The sequence below is a fragment of the Schistocerca serialis genome, chromosome 2 (assembly GCF_023864345.2).
Source record: "Schistocerca serialis cubense isolate TAMUIC-IGC-003099 chromosome 2, iqSchSeri2.2, whole genome shotgun sequence".
NCBI classification, from domain to species: domain Eukaryota; kingdom Metazoa; phylum Arthropoda; class Insecta; order Orthoptera; family Acrididae; genus Schistocerca; species Schistocerca serialis.
This window is the reverse complement of record NC_064639.1, coordinates 350,776,539-350,795,811: the sequence shown is the minus strand read 5'-3', so window position 1 is coordinate 350,795,811 and position 19,273 is coordinate 350,776,539. Positions and strand designations below refer to the sequence as shown.

The 19,273-nt window shown below is 38.8% G+C and overlaps 1 protein-coding gene and 1 pseudogene across 1 annotated transcript in view; both read right to left on the bottom strand.

Annotated features, from left to right (window-relative positions):
• The window catches only part of LOC126455975 (androgen-dependent TFPI-regulating protein-like), a 62,932-nt gene that overhangs the window by 6,204 nt on the left and 37,455 nt on the right, over positions 1-19,273 (bottom strand). The window lies entirely within an intron of this gene.
• On the bottom strand, positions 2,963-3,081 carry LOC126458931 (5S ribosomal RNA; annotated as a pseudogene).

Sequence of the window (19,273 nt, the reverse complement as noted above, 5' to 3'; positions counted from 1 at the left end):
GCTTTAGAGTCACCATCTCCCAGATATTTGACATAGCGAACATTATACCACTGTGAAGAGCGATGAAAAATTTTCTTCACCCCAGCAACCTCCATGCCACCACTACTACCATAATAATTAGCAATACAGTCATCACTGTGTTCATTTTTCAGCCTGCCTGTGCACCTACAGTATTTAGACATTATTGCAACATCAATAACCTTGCCAGTATCAACACTAGTTGCTGTTACAACACCATTGTTGGAGGTGTGGCCCCTTTTCTGCCACGTGCCATCAAACGCCACTGTGAGGTCACGACTGCCGTCATTTTCTTCCACTGCTTCTTCCACAGCAACCTGCACTGACTTCTGTGCTACATCTTCAACTGCAGATCCTAGTACATAATTGTAAGCTTCAAACTTTGAAGGTGCACTTGGAAGATTTAGAACACCACATAGCATATCACCAGCTGCTTTGCCCTTACCAATTGCTCGCAATCCATAAACTAACCTAATATTTACACTATAAAGTTCAGTTTTCTTGTATCCATTATTTACAGTTACTGAAACCGAACTTGGAAACTTACAGCTGTATTTACAAACACTGCATATTAAATTAAACTGGGCAGCCAGGCCAACATGGGATTCTACTTTCAGAGAAACGTTTCCATGACATTTTTTGCAGCACAAACTGTTTTCAAGAGCTTCACACAATATATTCGTATCAATGAGTTCAAAAACTTCATTCCCTCTATCAAGTAAATTATATTTCTCTTCCAAATCTCTTAGTTTTTTATGAGAAGCACTGTTTTCATTTGGTGTAAGTTCGTTCGGCAAATCAGTAATAAGTGGATTCACATTTTCCAACAGTGATGATGATGAACTGCTTTGCTTTGCTAATGAATCATTATTTCTTTTCTTTTGCCAGTTCACACGCTTTTTAAATACTTTTGCTTTAGCTCTAGGCATTATCACTGCGAAAAATGAAGCACTAAATACGAAATAACTCAACAACAACTACTTTCTTATATCACACTGTTTACAAAACAGTCCCGCCACAAAGTCAAAGAGTAACTTGAGGAAACCAGAGAGAAACATTTTCGGGCAACTAGTGTATAAATAGTCGCTGGAAACCGGGATATTTGAATTCATGTCACTTTAAAGGTACTGCCAAAAAGTTCATGGTCAGCCACGAGAGACGTGTATAACTAAAGCGCAATACCCGATCTCACAAATATATAAAAATAAAATAGTTATAATTGTAGTAGAGCTATGTATGATACGTCATTTTAAAGAGGAAACATGGCAGAATATAATACGCCAATAAAAAAAAATTCGATTTTTTAACCCAAAATCCGATTCCGTATCCCCTTAAGTAACTTATGCATATTAATAAGTAATAATGTGTGATTAACAAACACACAAATGCAAAGTTGCATTTGTGTGTGTGTGTGTGTGTGTGTGTGTGTGTGTGTGTGTGTGTGTGTCTGTGTCTGTTTTTGACAAAGGCCAACAAACTTATTTTGTGGTAGTCTTTTTGTTGTACCTATCTGTGTCTCAGCATCTCCGCTATATGCGCTATATGGTGAGTAGCAACTATCCTTTTCATCAAATGGTTACATTCCATCCTGAACTTTCCATTGTTTGATTTTAAACTTGTTAAACTTTTAGTCCATTGGAATTTATTACTTAGGAAACTTTATAACTATAGTTCTTGTTGTAAATGTGCATTTAGTTTGAGATTCTCTGTTTCATAGCTCAGACTGCAAGAAAAGAAAACAGTCACCACATATAATACAGTGCTGGTGAGTTGTTGCTAGAAGCCTTATTCCTGTTTTCCAGTTGTAATGTCATATAACGTAATGTAGTCACTGTGTTTATTAGTTTTAAATCAGTAGACTGTCCCTCGATTCTTTAAGGAATTGAACTCTCACTTATAAAACATCTTGAATCCTCTGACAACTTTGCAAATGGGTAAATGTGTTAAATATTTGACATTTAGTATGTAAGTGAGAAAAAGTTTAGAACAGGTTTGAAATTATGTTTTAAACTTTGTTGTAAGTTTTAAACCAGTTGACTGCCCCCCCCCCCCCCCCCCCCACCCCTCCTCCCATTTTCAATACACTGAATGGCTGTAGTCTGGTTAATTTGCACTCTGGTTTAAGCTAAAGCTAGTTTTTCACAACATCTCAATATTGTCATGTCTCCTGAACTCTGTGTTGTATAATGATATAATTTTGTAGATACGTTCAGTGGTATATAAGGTTATTGTTATAAAATGTGTTGCAAATAGAGTTGATAAAAGAAATTATAAATTAAAATGTCATGCTTGATGCTGAAATTGTACTGCAAAAATGGCAGAAATATTGTAAAATCAAACAATGGAAAATCCAGGATGGAATGCAACAATATAATGAAAAGTATAGTTGCTACTCACCATATAGTAAAGATGCTGAAGACACAACAAAAAGTGATTCAACATCTCCGGTATATGGTGAGTAGAAATATTGTAAGTGATAAGCTGTCTTCCTTTTATTAGTTTGTGGGAATGCCAGTGAGGAAAAGTTTTGTAAAGATATGAAATTATCATTGGAAGTCACTAAATGCTCTCTGTGACAAATACTGGATTAATATATTGTGGCTAATTTGCACGCCATGAGTTCCACTACATTAAGTCCTGTACACAATTTCTAACTGTGGTATTTGTCTTATTGTGTTAAACCTTTAACATCGGCTTATTGCTCTTAATAAGTAGGTCATGATAACAGTAAAATAAACAAATAAACACCATCCCAAAAGGCTTTGAAGGCCCAACAGTACTGCCGTGTCATCCTCAACCCTTAGGAGTCATTGGATCCATATACAGAGGAGCATGTGGTCAGCACACCACTTTCCCAACCTTCGTCAGTTTTCACGACCGGCATCACTACTTCTCAGTCAAGTAGCTCCTCAATTAGTGTCACAAGGGCTGAGAGCACCCAGCTTGCCAACAGCACTCGGTAGACGCAGACGGTGACCCATCCAAGTGCAAGCCGAGCTAAACAGTGCTTAACTTCGGTGATCTGACGGGAACTGGTGTTACCATTGTTGCAAGGCCATTGGCAAATTCATTCAGTAGTTATATGAAATTTTTGTTGCCAATTACATAGGCAACCTGCAACTGGGACCATGCGCCATGAGCCAGGGTAACAACTTGGTATCACAGATTACCCTTCCTGCTAGCATGTCTAACTTTTAATTAGTATTGAAGGTGAAGCTGTGTGGAGAAAACATCAGAAAAGTGTGACCTATTGTATTACATGAACTTCCACATGAGACAGCAATTCATTTGATGTCCAAAAAAAGAAATCCTATTGTCTAAATACTGTAATTACACTGATTAGACAGGTAAGATTTTGGAGAGTGATACGCAATTGAACTCTTCTCTATCATATGAGTAGAAATAGGAAAATAATTACTGCATTTATATCTAAAAAAAATTAAATTGAAAAATATGCTTCTCTTAATATTTCTAAACCAAGAAATTAAATGTTTTTCATGAGGACTTTTGTTATGATTCATCTGGATAATAACTGAATAATGGCATCTTCAACAGTTATATTTATGGTTAATAACTTAGGTGGCTTATCTTGTATATTGCACTTGTATATATATGAGGGAGACAACCAAGGAATGCAGAGGAATGGAGGGAATGTGTGGTAGTGACTAAAAACAAAAGGGACGTTTATTAGATATCATAACTCTATTCATCTACATCTACATACATAGTCTCCAAACAACTGTGAAGTGGATCATAGAGGGTATTTCCTATTACAACACTTATTAGATCTTCATACCATTCATTTTGCATATGGAATGCAGGAAAAATGATTGTTTAAATATGTCTCTGTCTGGTGTAATTAGTCCAACCTTATCTGTACAGTGAGATGCATTGGTGTGGTTTTGTGTGTGTGTGTGTGTGGGGGGGGGGGGGGGTAATAAATTTCTATGTTCCTCAATTAATGTTGCTTTCATATTTTGTAAGTATGTTACCTTGGGGTAGATGGTGTCTGTCTTCAAACAGCTGCCAGTATCTCTGTGACCCCGTACCATGGGTCAAACAAACCCGTTGCCACTTCTGCTGTCCTGTGTACATGTTCAATGTCCACTGTTTGGGCTATCTGATATAGATCCCACATGCTTGAGTAATATTCAAGGATGGGCCAGAGTGAATGTTTTGTGAGCACTCTTGTTTGTACACTGATTGCATTTTCCCAGTAGACTACCTATGAACCAAAGCTTGGTATCATTATGAATTAACTGCTTCAGTTGTGACTTACTGCTATTGTAGTCACAAGTGTTCACACAGATGCCTTTATAGACTCAAGACAACAAACATGGAACTGTCTAGCAGCTGCAGAAGGAGCCTGTTGAACATGCAGTAAGTTCCATTGCAGAACACTGAAAGCACACTGGTCACACTGGGAATTGCTGTGGAATGCCACTCTGTGAGACAGGCCATGAGTGTGCTCTAGTATAGTGTTCTGAACAGCTCACTGTCCTGGTTTCACCCACTCACTTGATATTAATGGTAGTGGGGTATTGAGCTGCAATAAAATGCAGCTGATCACAGAAACTTCCCTGTTTCTTGATGGGCATGTGTCGCACTGGGATGAAGTTCAGCCAGAGACTGCATTGCGGCATAGTGGCTTGCACAACTTGAATTGCATGTGCGGCATGTCTAGAAAGGAAAGGTATAATTACAATGTGTTTGGAAGAAGCATCTATTTATCACAATTGGCCCCACTGCTGTTTCCTCTGTTAACTGCATGACAAGCCACTATTCACTAAACATCAGCAGTAGAGCTGCTGTTGAGTGTGAGTACAAAATGCTGCCAGGTGCAAAGTTGGTACTGAGATTCATCTTCCATGCTTCAAAGGGAAAAATTATTCTCCATATCAATTCTGTTTACACTGGGAATGCTGTGACTTTATAATAGCAAATGGCATCATGAATAAGGGAGACCAACCTATGATAGTAAGGTGAAAATTTCCCCGGCCTGCCAGAAAGATGGCTTTAAAATCAAAGAAATATTTCTGTGATGAATTTGCACTATAATGTAAGTGTAGTGTCAATTTGATCTTACTATAGTCCAATCAAGGCACTCGACTTCATGCCCGAACTGTTTGCCATCATCAAACTTCCACAATGATTTGTCAGTTCACTTCCAGTTCCTTGTCCATCTCTCTTTCTTGGTGTGCTCACATCTTGAATCCTGGGTCTGACCCTTTTATTTCATATTTCATCACACATCATAACCACACCAAAAACTACATACACACACATCGATGCTAACAAAATTCAACACTGTCCAAACACTAATAGATCCTTTCATACAAGATGCAATTCAGCATAACATATACAGTTATTATAATCACAGAGATCAGCTACATCAGATAAGCTTTGTACGACATTGGGTGAAGATGAATTTTTGAAGGTCACAGTTATTGTTGCAACTGGGTCACCATAGTCGTAAGTATAACAACTTAACATTGAATACTGGCGTAACAATAAACCTGCAGTATAGAAGGTTGCAGGTTGCAATTCTTTTTATTTCTAATTCTAATCTGAAACTGTGATTATTATTTTTATTTGGTTAACTGTTTAAATGTATTTTTTTTATTTCTAGTGCTTTGCCATGCTCTTTTTATCATTGTATTGACTTTTTTATTTTCTCTTATTTTTCTTCCTACTATTATGTTTTCATTTGGAATCTGCTAGTGTCACCTATAATATACAACCTATTGCCAAGCACAACTGCTCATCAGTTGGTAACATGGCAGCTCATATAGCCAGTGTGAGGATGGTTTCAGGTAACCAGTGACAGAGAGATATTCCAGTTTGCTTCTAGAGTTAGTACTGAAGTTTTCTGTCTTGAGTTTGCTTGTAGTGGAAATTGCTGTGTACAATACAGTTATGATTTTAGTTCTGCTGCATATTGTTGACTGCTGTTATCTCAGAGGCATTGCACATTACAAGGTCATGCTTAAGTTAGAACATGAGTTTAAAATGAGGGCTACAAAACTCATCATTTGCTGTGGTTCAGTCAATGGGCACTTAAAATCAGCTGTTGAGAGAGCATATCACATTTCTGTCATATATTGTGAGAGCTGTCTCCAACATTGCTCCACATTACACATTAACAGCATTTGTGAAATGAGTGGCCATGTTTTTGTGTTGCCTATAACTGAGTGGTAGCCAGAAGCTGATGTGGAAACACTGCAGCAGCAAGTGACAGATGTCAACTACCAAGTAATTTTAATTGGTAGTTATGTTTGCACAGCTTTTTAAAGTAACAGTGTTGTGTGTACTTCATTGATATGGATAAACTGGAGTAGGCCTACTGTACAATCATAAAATTCTGTATTATTTATAAGTTGTCCAAATAGACCTCCCCATGAGTCAGATCCATGGCCTGGGATGGCTTGAGTGCCTCAGTGACATAGATAGCCTTAAGGTAGTTGTAACCCCAAGAGACCAAACAAATGTGGTTCCTGAAGAGGGACAGCAGCCTATCTAGTAGTTGCAAGGATGACTGACTGATCTGGCCTTGTAACATTAGCCAATATGGCCTTCTTATGCTTGTACTTTGAACAGCTGAAAGCAAAGGGAAACTACAGCTGTTGTACTACTTGAAGGTATGAAGCTCTCCTTGATGGTTAAATGATGGCCTCCTCTAGGGTAAAGCGTTCTGGAGGTAAAAAAGTCCCCCATTTGGATCTCCATGTAGGACTACTCAGGGGGATGTTGTCATCACGCAAAACAAAATTGGCATTCTACAGCTCAGGTTGTTGAATGTTAGATCCCTTAATGAGATAGTAAAGCTAGAGAGCTTAAAAACGGAAATGGACAGGTTGAAGTTACTGTAGATACAGTGGAAATTAGTGAAGTGCGGTAGCAGGAAGAACAGGACTTCTGGTCAAGTGAGTAGAGAATTATAAATACAAAATCAAACAGGGATAATTCAGGAGTAAGTCTAATAGTGAATAGGAAAATAGGAATGTGTGTAAGCTTGCAAGTATTAAAAAAAAAAAAGCTGAAATTGCCAAATTCATAGTGCACCAGGTGGCAGTAGAATGTACACCCCTACTTGTGCTGTAGCAACTGTGCATGCACAACTAGGCACACACACAGCCAAGGTTGGTAGTGCATTTGTAAACAGGAGACATGACAAAACCTGATTGTAATTTGTAAAGGACATTTCAGGTTACTATTTGTTGATAGTTTCTCTGACACTACAGTACACAGTTGCTATTCTCAGAAATTAGCTCTCAAGTAACATCTATGACAAATTATCAGTTGCTCTTTGCAGTACTGGTAACTACTGACAATACAGATAAAGCTGAATTAATATTTATTGTGCTATGTAGCAATGATGAAATATGAAGAATGTGGTTTCCAGTCAAATTCATCTCTTCTCCTGCGAATGTACATTTGTGTCGTTTGTTTGTTGATTTCCTTGACATTCATTTAAATGATATTGACATTTCATTTGGAATTGTAGGTATGTTAGAAGAAATAGGAAATAACTGTGATGATTCCATGAATTGTGATTTGGACAATGTCAGTTGTGCCAGTAACAGTTCTGAAAAAGAATACCTAGCCTAAAAAACATGTACTGCAGCAGTCCTCAGCAACAAGGAAAAAGCAGTAAATAGCAAAGTTTCCCATTGTGGCTCTAACAAGATAGAGTTTGTTAAATGGAGGAGGGAGAAAACACTTGAAGTTATACAATGTGCAAAGGTGTTCTCATTTTGTAAAATCAGAGCATGAATTGTACAAATGGAAGAATGAATTACATGAAATAAAAAATATGTGCAAAATGGGAATCTGAAAATGTCTGAATGAAAAACTGTTTGAAAGAGGCTGTGCACCATTACCGATGGAGACCTACGAGACTGGGCCTCCAAATTACATCTGATACAGGCATTGCTAATTTCCAGGCTTCATCAACCTGGCTCCACAGATTCAAGAAATCATACAGAATAGGAATTCACAAAATTACCAAAATTGTGTCACGCAAAAACATGAAGACGAAACTTACTGTTATTCCCACAACTGCTATTTATAATGCTGATCAGTCAGGTTTCATGAAAGAACTGCATGCACACTGCACTTTATTATTTTAGGGTGAAAAAAAAAAGACAGAGTTGGTTGCCCAATCAATGAATGCAATGAAACATTCTTATACAATAATGACAGTGATAAGTATGAGTGGCTTCCGCAGCTGTATATCTGTCTTCAAGAACCGCAAAGCAAATTAGGTCCTAAAATAAAAAATTGACTGTTTAGTTGCAAAAATCTCGTAATCAATGTATCAAAATCTGGAAAAATGGGAAAGAATAATTTGCAACATTTTGTTCAAAATGTATTCCTACCAGCTGCAGAAACTAATTCATTGCTTTTGTTGGATTCATGGTCTGGACATAACGACATCTCTGTTTTTGTGGTGGATGATGAAGAATCTGTAGATGTAATGTGGATTCTGCCTGGAACTACTAGTGCGATTCAACCTCTCGATAATGAAATTTTTCGACAGTGGAAAGCATTTTTCAGGAAATTAACAGATAAGATAATTTCTGATACCTCTCCTCATTTCAGGTTTATCAGTGGGACAGTATTCTGAAGCTCCAGTCATTTGTGCATTACCAGTTTTCTTTGCCATGTTTAAGAATTTGATCAAGTATGCCGCAGTCGATACACCAGTTCCCGTGAAATCACCGATGTTAAGCACTGTCGGGCGTGGTCAGCACTTGGATGGGTGATCCTCCAGGCCACCATGCACTGTTGCCATTTTTTGGGGTGCATTCAGCCTTGTGATGCCAATTGAGTAGCTACTCAACTGAATAGTAGCGGCTTCGGTCAACTATACCATCATAATGACCAGGAGAGCAGTGTGCTGACCCCACGCCCCTCCTATCCGCATCCTCCACTGAGGATGACAAGGCAGTTGGATGGTTCCGGTAGGCCCCTCGTGGCCTGAAGATGGAGTATGTTTATGACTGACATGCAGCACAATATGCAGAACAATGGCCGGGATCATTTCTGACTCCATTCCAGTTCTGTTTAAGTAAAACTAGTGGTTACCATGAAGTGCCTGACTGCTTCAATTTTGCCTTTGTTCAATGTGTCTGTTGCAAGAAAAATGTTACCATTCAAAAGACACCACATTTTTGTTCCTACTACACGGAATAAACAAACAACTGTTTGACTGATAGTCTAATGTACAACACTCAAACATTATTATAAGGAATGGCCTACCAAGTTACAACTTCTCATTGATGGAAGTCATCTGTGACATCAGACACTGCCACGATTTTATTTCCTCTGCTAGCCCCTTTTACCAGAATTACATGTGCAAGAATTGAACTGTCAATATCAAGTTGTTGTTGTTCTGGTCTTCAGTCCTGAGACTGGTTTGATGCAGCTATCCATGCTACTCTATCCTGTGCAAGCTTCTTCATCTCCCAGTACCTACTGCAATCTACATCCTTCTGATCTGCTTAGTGTATTCATCTCTTGGTCTCCTTCTATGATTTTTACCCTCCACGCTGCCCTCCAATACTAAATTTGTGATCCCTTGATGCCTCAAAACATGTCCTACCAACCGGTCCCTTTTTCTTCCCAATTCTATTCAATACCTCCTCATTAGTTTTGTGATCTACCCATCTAATCCTCAGCATTCTTCTGTAGCACCACATTTTGAAAGCTTCTATTCTCTTCTTGACTAAACTATTTATCATCCATGATTCACTTCCATACATGGAAGTACTCGATGTTAACAAATTCCTCTTCTTCAGAAATGCTTTCCTTGCCATTGCCAGTCTACATTTTATATCCTCTCTACTTCAACCATCATGTTATTTTGCTCCCCAAATAGCAAAACTCCTTTACTACTTTAAGTGTCTCATTTCCTAATCTAATTCCCTCACCATCACCCGACTTAATTCAACTACATTCCATTATCCTCGTTTTGCTTTTGTATGTTTATCTTATATCCTCCTTTCAAGACACTGTCCATTCCGTTCAACTGCTCTTCCAGGTCCTTTGCTGTCTCTGACATTGGTGAACCTCAAAGTTTTTATTTCTTCTCCATGGATCTTAATACCTACTCCGAACTTTTCTTTTGTTTCCTTTACTGCTTGCTCAATATACAGATTGAATAGCACTGGGGAGAGGCTACAACCCTGTCTCACTCCCTTCCCAACCACTGCTACCCTTTCATACCCCTTGACTCTTATAACTAGCATCTGGTTTCTATACAAATTGTAAATAGCCTGTTGCTCCCTGTATTTTACCCCTGCCACCTTCAGAATTTGAAAGAGAGTATTCCAGTCAACATTGTCAAAAGCTTTCTCTAAGTCTAAAAATGCTAGAAACATAGTTTTGCCTTTCCTTAATCTTTCTTCTAAGATAAGTCATAGGGTCAGTATTGCCTCACATGTTCCAACATTTTTATGGAATCCAAACTGATCTTCCCCGAGGTTGGCTTCTACCAGTTTTTCCATTCGTCTGTAAAGCACTCACGTTAGTATTTTGCAGCTGTGACTTATTAAACTGATAGTTCAGTAATTTTCACCTCTGTCAACACCTGCTTTCTTTGGGATTGGAATTATTATATTCTTCTTGAAGTCTGAGGGTATTTCACCTGTCTCATACATCTTGCTCACCAGATGGTAGAGTTTTGTCAGTAGTTCTAATGGAATGTTGTCTACTTCCAGGGCCTTGTTTGGCTTAGGTCTTTCAGTGCTCTGTCAGACTCTTCATGCAGTATCATATCTCCCATTTCATCTTCATCTACATCCTCTTCCATTTCCATAATATTGTCCTCTAGAACATCGCCTCTGTATAGACCCTCTATATACTCCTTCCACCTTTCTGCTTTCCCTTCTTTGCTTAGAACTGCGTTTCCATCTGAGCTCTTGATATTCATGCAAGTGATTCTCTTTTCTCCAAAGGTCTCTCTAATTTTCCTGTAGGCAGTATCTATCTTACCCCTTGTGAGAAAAGCCTCTACATCCTTACATTTGTCCTCTAGCCATCCCTGCTTATCCATTTTGCACTTCCTGTTGATCTCATTTTTGAGACATTTGTGTTCCTTTTTGCCTGCTTCATTTACTGCATTTTTATATTTTCTCCTTTCATAAATTAAATTCAATATATCTCCTGTTACCCAAGGATTTCTACTAGTCCTCGTCTTTTACCTACTTGATCCTCTGCTGCCTTCACTACTTCATCCCTCAGAGCTACCCATTCTTCTTCTACTGTATTTCTTTCCCCATTCCTGTCATCGTTCCCTTATGCTCTCCTTGAAACTCTGTACAACCTCTGGTTTAGTCAGTTTATCTAGGTCCCATCTCCTTAAATTCCCACCTTTTTGCAGTTTCTCCAGTTTTAATCTACAGTTCATAACCAATAGATTGTGGTCAGAGTCCACATCTGCCCCTAGAAATGTCCTACAATTTAAAACCTGGTTCCTAAATCTCTGTTTTATCATTATGTAATCTACCTGAAACCTTCTAGTATCTCCAGGGTTCTTCCATGTATACAACTTTCTTTCAGGATTCTTGAACCAAGTATTAGCTATGATTAAGTTATGCTCTGTGCAAAATTCTACCAGGCGGCTTCCTCTTTCATTTCTTAGCCCCAATCCATATTCACCTACTATGTTTCCTGCTCTTCCTTTTCCTACTGTCGAATTCCAGTCACCAACGACTATTAAATTTTCATCTCCCTTCACTATCTGAATAATTTCTTTTATCTCATTATACATTTCATCAATTTCTTCATCATCTGCAGAGCTAGTTGGCATATAAACTTGTACTACTGTAGTAGGTGTGGGCTTCATGTCTTTCTTGGCCACAATAATGCGTTCACTATGCTGTTTGTAGTAGCTTACCTGCACTCCTATTTTCCTATTCATTATTAAACCTACTCCTGCATTACCCCTATTTGATTTTGTGTTTATAACCCTTTATTCACCTGACTAAAAGTCTTGTTCCTCCTGCCACCCACTATGTCTAACTTTAACCTATCCATTTCCCTTTTTAAATTTTCTAACCTACCTGCCCAATTAAGGGATCTGACTTTCCATACTCTGATCCGCAGAACACCAGTTTCCTTTCTCCTGATAATGACATCCTCTGAGTAGTCCCTGCCCAAAGATCTGAGTGGGGGACTATTTTACCTCCGGAATATTTTACCCAAGAGGACGCCATCATCATTTAACCATACAGTAAAGCTGCACGCCCTGGGAAAAATTATGGCTGTAGTTTCCCCTTGCTTTCAACGTTCGCAGTACCAGCACAGCAAGGCTGTTTTGGTTAGTGTTACAACGTCAGATCAGTCAATCATCCGGACTGTTGCCCCTGCAACTACTGAAAAGGCTGCTGCCCCTCTTCAGGAACCACACGTTTGTCGGCCTCTCAACAGAAACCCCTCCGTTGTGGTTGCACCTGTGGTACAGCTATCTGTATCACTGAGGCACGCAAGCCTCCCCACCAACAGCAAGGTCCATGGTTCATGGGGAGGGGGGGGCGGGATATCAAGTTACTTAAAAAAAAAGTATAATTTAAGCCAGGTTTTCACCAGAGAAAACAAACTAACAAACATGAGCAAAAGAGAATTGTGTCTGGTGTACCCGGTAGGCCTCTTGCAGGTCTTTCACCTGGACGCCACTGCAGCTACGTACACATCCATAACCTTCCCCAGTTACCTAATTGGAAAATGTAGACCTGTATTTTAATGTGGAATCCAAATTTCATGTCTTTCATGGCCACTCCAACATCTGTGAGAATGAATTCTTGGTTAAAAATCAGAGTGAAAAAGTTGTGGTCTGAATGGGATTTGAACCCATGCTCTCTGTATCATGAAAAGCACTCTTTGCCACTGGACCATTTTTGTCTAAAAGAGATTATGACCATTAGGCCTTACATGCGTAATGTGTCACCTCTTGAGATGATGCCCTATGTGGGTAATTAATCTTCTGTTTATAAATTTCCCCTCAATGGTAATGAGAAGCCATGGAAAAATGGCAGCCAACATACAAGGAAAATTTTGGACCAGTGCTAAGGAGAGATTTAGATGCAATTCTGTGTAAAGTGCATGATCTCCACACATGTCATGTTTCCATACAAGTTGAGACACTTAAATTCTTCCTCCCCTGCGCCATTTTGCATGCTCCGTCAAGAACAGTGCGCTTGCCATGCAAAAAAATCATGACTGAATAGCAAAGTTTCACACTGTGGCTCTAACAAGATGGAGTTGTATCCTGTATGCTGAATATTAGCTCCAAAAACTAATAACACAGCTTTCAAAGGCAACATTTGCTACCTCGTGTTCTCTCCCCTTTCCTCTAGCATAAATGAATGTACCCATATACAAGTGAATGGTCGTGAATTTTCTGCAGATGTTCATTTGAATGTATTCACTTCCATTCATTCCATTGTAAATCAGACTTTAGGTGCTTAAAATTGGTGTCTGTGAACTTTGGATAATTCTGCTCAAGCAGTGCTGTGTGAGTGATTTGCCGAGTTGCGTGCTAGGTGGGCAGAGCTGTACAAATGCTGCTAGAAGCTGTTCTTTGAGCAAAAAAAATGTGTAACTTCAAAATTTTTTACAAAATACTTGCAGTGCCTCTTAGCAGCTAAAATTTTGTCAGTGCACTTCTTTCGTTGTCTTCTTCCTGTGTATAAAATTTCAGGGTAGCTTTCAACATTTCTTATTGGACCATTCCCTTGTCAGTGTATCATTAACTCCAGAAGGATTCATTCGGTGGAGTACAGTAAAAGACATGCACTGTCCTTAGATCCAGTCAGTTTCCTACGCATCTGAAAAAAAAAGCTTCAGAGTACAAGTTCCAGTTTCACTGTGACTTTTATGGCCTGCCAAAGAAACATAAAGAAGACCTTCCACTTCATCCATTTATAAGGAGTATGGGAGCCCCAATACACAATCCAGCAAAACATTTGGCTTCTCTTTTGAACCTTTTGGTAAGGAAATATGAACACCATACTCAAAATTCGGAAGCTTTTACATGGCAACTGAAGAACCTTCATCTCAAACCACAAATACATTACCAAGTTTCAGTGTTGTGTATTTATTCACACAAGTGCCGCTGGTGGATTCAGTACAACTCATAGGAGGAGGAGGAGATTAGTGTTTAATGTCCTGTTGACAACAAGGTCATTAGAGATGGATCATAAACTCAGATTAGGGAGGGACAAGGAAGGAAATTGGGTGTGCCCTTTCAAAGGAACCATCTTGGCATTTGCTTGAAGTGATTTAGGGAAATCATGGAAAACCTAGATCAGGATGGCCAGATGTGGGTTTGAACTGTCATCCACCCGAAAAGAAGTCCAGTGTGCTAAACACTGTGCTACCTCACTTGGTCACCTCATAGGGACTAAGCTGAAAGGAGACATCTTACATCTTTTCATACATGTGCTTAATTTGACTTATTTTGTATTTGACAGCGAATATTTTGAGTAAACTGATGGTTTTCCTGTGTGTAGATCACTGTCTACCATAGTAGGTAAACTTTATGTGGAAAACTCCGAGGACAAAGTACTTCAGTCAGCAGTTTTGAAACCTAAATGCTTTCAGAGATAAGCAGGAAATATGTTTGTATTAAGGCTACAAGGAACAGTAATGCTTCCTTCATTTTTGGAATATCTTAAAACTCCCTCTGTACAACAATCTTCTTCACTATAGAAGTGGAGAAAAATGGAGACCCATTTCTTGATGACATGGTTATTATGAAAGAAGATGACTCCTTGGATCTCGGTGTGTTTCTTAACCAACACACACCAACCTATATCTATGAGCTACAAGGGTCATCAACACCCCAATGTAGTGATGTATTATAGAATCTTGTTCATAGGCTAGAACTGTCTCAGATCCAGAGAGGTTATCAGCAGAGCTTAACCATCTGGACTCTGTTTTTTTGTTTTGTTTAAATGGATATACTGATAAGCATATTCAAATTGCATTTTAACCAGCATGCACTAAACCTCAAGAGCAGCCAGAAGACATGGAAAACTCCACAAAGATGGTTTTTCTGTTTTTGTACCTTATGTTGATGGCATCTGCTTTAAGATCAGCAGCAATGCTTCCTTCATTTTTTTTAAATATCTTAACTCCCTCCACACAACGTTCTGCTTCACCACGGAAGTAGAGAAAAATGAAGACCCCTATCTAGATATCATGTTTCGTAGAAAAGAAAATGGCTCCTTGGGTCACAGTGTGTTTCAGGAAACAACACACACTGACACACACACATATATATATATATATATATATATATATATATATATATATATATATATATATATATATATATATCTCTATGAGCTACAAGCTGTCATCAAGTATCCCTACGCAGTGGTGTACTATGAACTCTTGTTCTTAGGGATAGAGCTATCTCAGGTCCAGAGAGCTTGTCAGCAGAGCTTAGCTGTCTCTAATCTGTGTTTGTTTGAAACAGATACTCTGATAAACATATTTGAAATATATTTTGACTAGCCACGTACCGAACCTCAAGAGTAGCCAGAAGAAATGGGGAACTTCACAAGGATGATTTTTCAAACTTATGTTTATGGCATGTCCTTTAAGATCAGCAGCTGTTTGGCATGAATGCAAAAGATGCTGGGTTCTGTTAAAGATGATCTAGGTCTTGTGATGTTAAACTGCTTCTTTATTATTATACTGATTGGTAAGGTACAGTTTGCTTGGGAACTACAATTTACTAGTGTCCATATTTTCTCACCTTGCTATTTTTTCACACTTGAAAATATTTATGGAACAGACTTTGTTTCTCAAACTGCTGCAGTTATTGCTGGATGTTAAGAGTACAAGAGCACCAAAATTCTTGAAATAAATATGATATTTCTCATAAACAATATTTTGTTTATTGTACTGTCATTTATATCTACATCTACATATATACTCCGCTAGCCACCAAGCAGTGTGTGGTGGAGGGCACTATTCCTGCCAAAGCCAATTCCCCCCCCCCCCCCCCCCCCCTTGTTCCACTTGCGGATTGTGCGAGGGAAAAATGACTGTCTGAATGCCTCAGTACAACCTCTAATTTCCCTTATCTTTGAATGGTGATCATTGTGCAATTTCATAGTTGCTAGTAATAATATGTGCTCTACATCCTCAGCAAAGATCTGATTTTGGAATTTAGTGAGCAGCCCCTTCCATTTAGCATGTTGTCTATCTGCAAATGCGTACCACTTCAAACTTCTATGAGGTTTGTAACACTCTCATGATGGCTAAATGCACCTGTCATGAATCTTGCTACTCTTCTTTGGATCTTCTCAATATCATGAATCAGACCCAACTGGTAAGGGTCCCATACAGATGAACAATACTTTAAGACTGGATGAACTAAAATATTGTAAGCAATTTCCTTTGTTGAAGGACAGCATCACTTCAGGATTCTACCAATAAACTGCAATCTAGAGTTCACTTTACCTGTTACTTGTGTAATCTGATCGTTCCATTTGAGATCATTTGAAACAGTCACACCCATATACTTGGCAGATGTTACCACTTCCAAAGACTGGGCATTTATTTTGCACTCGTACATTAATGGAGATTTTCACTTTGCTATATGCAGTAGGTTAGACTTAATAATGTTGAGAGATAACTACCAGTCATTACACCGTGAATTTATTTTCTGCAAATCCTCATTGATTTATCCACAACTTTCATGTGATACTACTTTCCTGTAGATTTCAGCAAACAGTCTAATGACGCTGTCAATACCATCAACCAGATCATTTATGTAAATTGTAAAAAGCAGCAGACCTATTATGCTGCCCTGGGGCACACCTGATGTTAAGCTTGTTTCTGTTGAGGTGTCCCCATTCAGAATGACATACTGCTCTCTGTCTGTTAGAAAACTTTCTGTCCAACCACATATGTCATCAGATAGATCGTAAGCATGCACAGTGCAGAACTGAGTCGAATGCCTTTCGAAAGTCAAGGAATATGGCATCAACCTGGGAGTCGGTATACCAATCCTCTTCTTTAATCTTTTTCTTCTTCTTGTTTATCCTTGCTTCTTGAGATCTCTTGTGAAGAGACACAATACAACAAGTTCCGTAGTGTGAGGGACAATCAATCAATAATTTAACTTTTGAAACTGCCGGTTTATTGGCTTATTTTTGTTGTGCCTATAAAGACCTTTCCACAACTGCACGGACACCTGGTGTAGCTAGAGGATGTCGTTTATCTTTTGTGGATCTTAAACATTCTTTTATTTTTGTGGTGGATCTGAAAACAGTTTCCACATCACACTTGCTTAAAATTTTTCCAGTGCAATCAGATAAATGGTAAGAACACTTTCCCCTTGGGTTGGTGTCGATCCTCGTCTGTCCTGATTGTCAGTCTATGGTGTAGTGCATGATCCATCTCTCTGTTGGAATACCCATTCTTCTTGAAGGTCGCTCTATGGTGTTCAATCTCACCATCTAAGTGAGATAGTTCACATATTTTGTGTGCCCTGTCTACTAATGTTTTAATCACCCCTCTTTTATGTCTTGGTTGGTGGTTAGAATCTTTCTGCAGATAATGATCAGTGTGTGTGTCTTTTCTGAAAACCTTATGACCCAATGATCTGTCCTCTCATTTGATTACAGACACATCTAAGAAGTTCAGATGACCACCGATTTCCTTTTCCATAGTGAATTGAATTCTTGGATTAATACTATTCAGATGTAACAGGAAGGCATCCAGTTCCTTTTCCCCATGGGTCCATATAACAAATGTATTGTCTACATAATGATACCATCTCTCTGGTCTTTTTCTAGCTGTTTGCAGTGCACATTGTTCAAAGTTCTCCATGAACAAGTTAGCCACAACTGGACTGAGAGGACTTCCCATAGCCACCCCATCAATCTGTTCATAAAAAAACATTATTATACCAAAAATAAGTTGTTGTAAGGCAATGTCTGAATAATGCAAAAATATCACTAGGAACAATGCCCGCTATACATGTGATCGCTTCATTCACTGGGATCATGGAAAACAATGACACCACATTAAAACTGACCAGGATATTATTAGTGCTCACACTAATTTCCTTAATAATATCAATGAAATGTTATGAATTTTAACATGACTGTCAGTTCCACTAACATGAGGTTTCAGCAGTGAGGCAAGGTGTCCAGCTAATTCATGAGTGGGAGACCCTATTGGGCTAACTATAGGTCTCAAAGATATCAGTGGTTTATGGACCTTGGATAACCCATAGAGTCTGGGCAAGTAAGCTTCTGATTTAAAGAGTTGCTTCTTGTCGAGTGAAGAGAGGGAAGACGCTTTCACCAATTGATGGGTCATTTTTAAAATCTTCGATGTCGGATCCTTCTGAAGTTGTTTGTAATTGTTGGGATCCACAGTGTCCATGATTTTTTCCTGATAATCTTTACTCTTCATTATGACAGTAGCGTTGCCCTTGTCTGCAGAAAGCACGATGATGTTTTCATCTGCATTGATGTCCCTCAGTGCCTTCCTTTGTGCCTGTGATAGATTACTGTTAGGTAGCTTACATGTGTGCAAAATTCTAGCTGTTTCCATTCTTATAACATCAGTGGACTGAAGTGACACCTGATGGATACCTGCCTCAACATTAGCCACAATATCTTCCGTACTGAAACTTCATCTGCAGTCAAGACTTTGTCTGACACGTTAATAACTGTCTGAGAATTATCCTCTCTTGTGCCTCCTGATACATTCTTCTGTAAGCTATCAAACTTCCTCTTTTGTTTAATCACTGATATTTCTGCGCTTAATTCCATAGTTCCAAATGTAAGGTTGTCAATCTTATTCCAATCGTCTTACTGCATGGTATTACTAATGATAATATGAAGCTGAAATAGCTTACTATTGGCTTCTGCCAGTGCTCACCGCACCAGGTGAATCCTCTCTCGTAACATTGCTGATTCCATATGGCTGTAAATTCGATGAGCTTGTGCTGAGCAGAACATCCTCTTCACTTGCAGAAATTTTGGAACAGTTGACGTGTCCCTGCAGCATAACAGGAAGGTGAGCGAACACAGTTGTTGTGGCTTCTTCTTGCGCATGCTCTTGAACCGTTGAGGTGTTTGATCATAGAATGAAGGCTTTCACTGCAGGTGTTGTCATCACTTAACACTTCCGGGCTGAGATGCTGTGGTCCACACCATGAAAATAAAAGAATGTTTAAGATCCATAAAAGATAAACGACATCCTCTAGGTGTCTATAAAATTC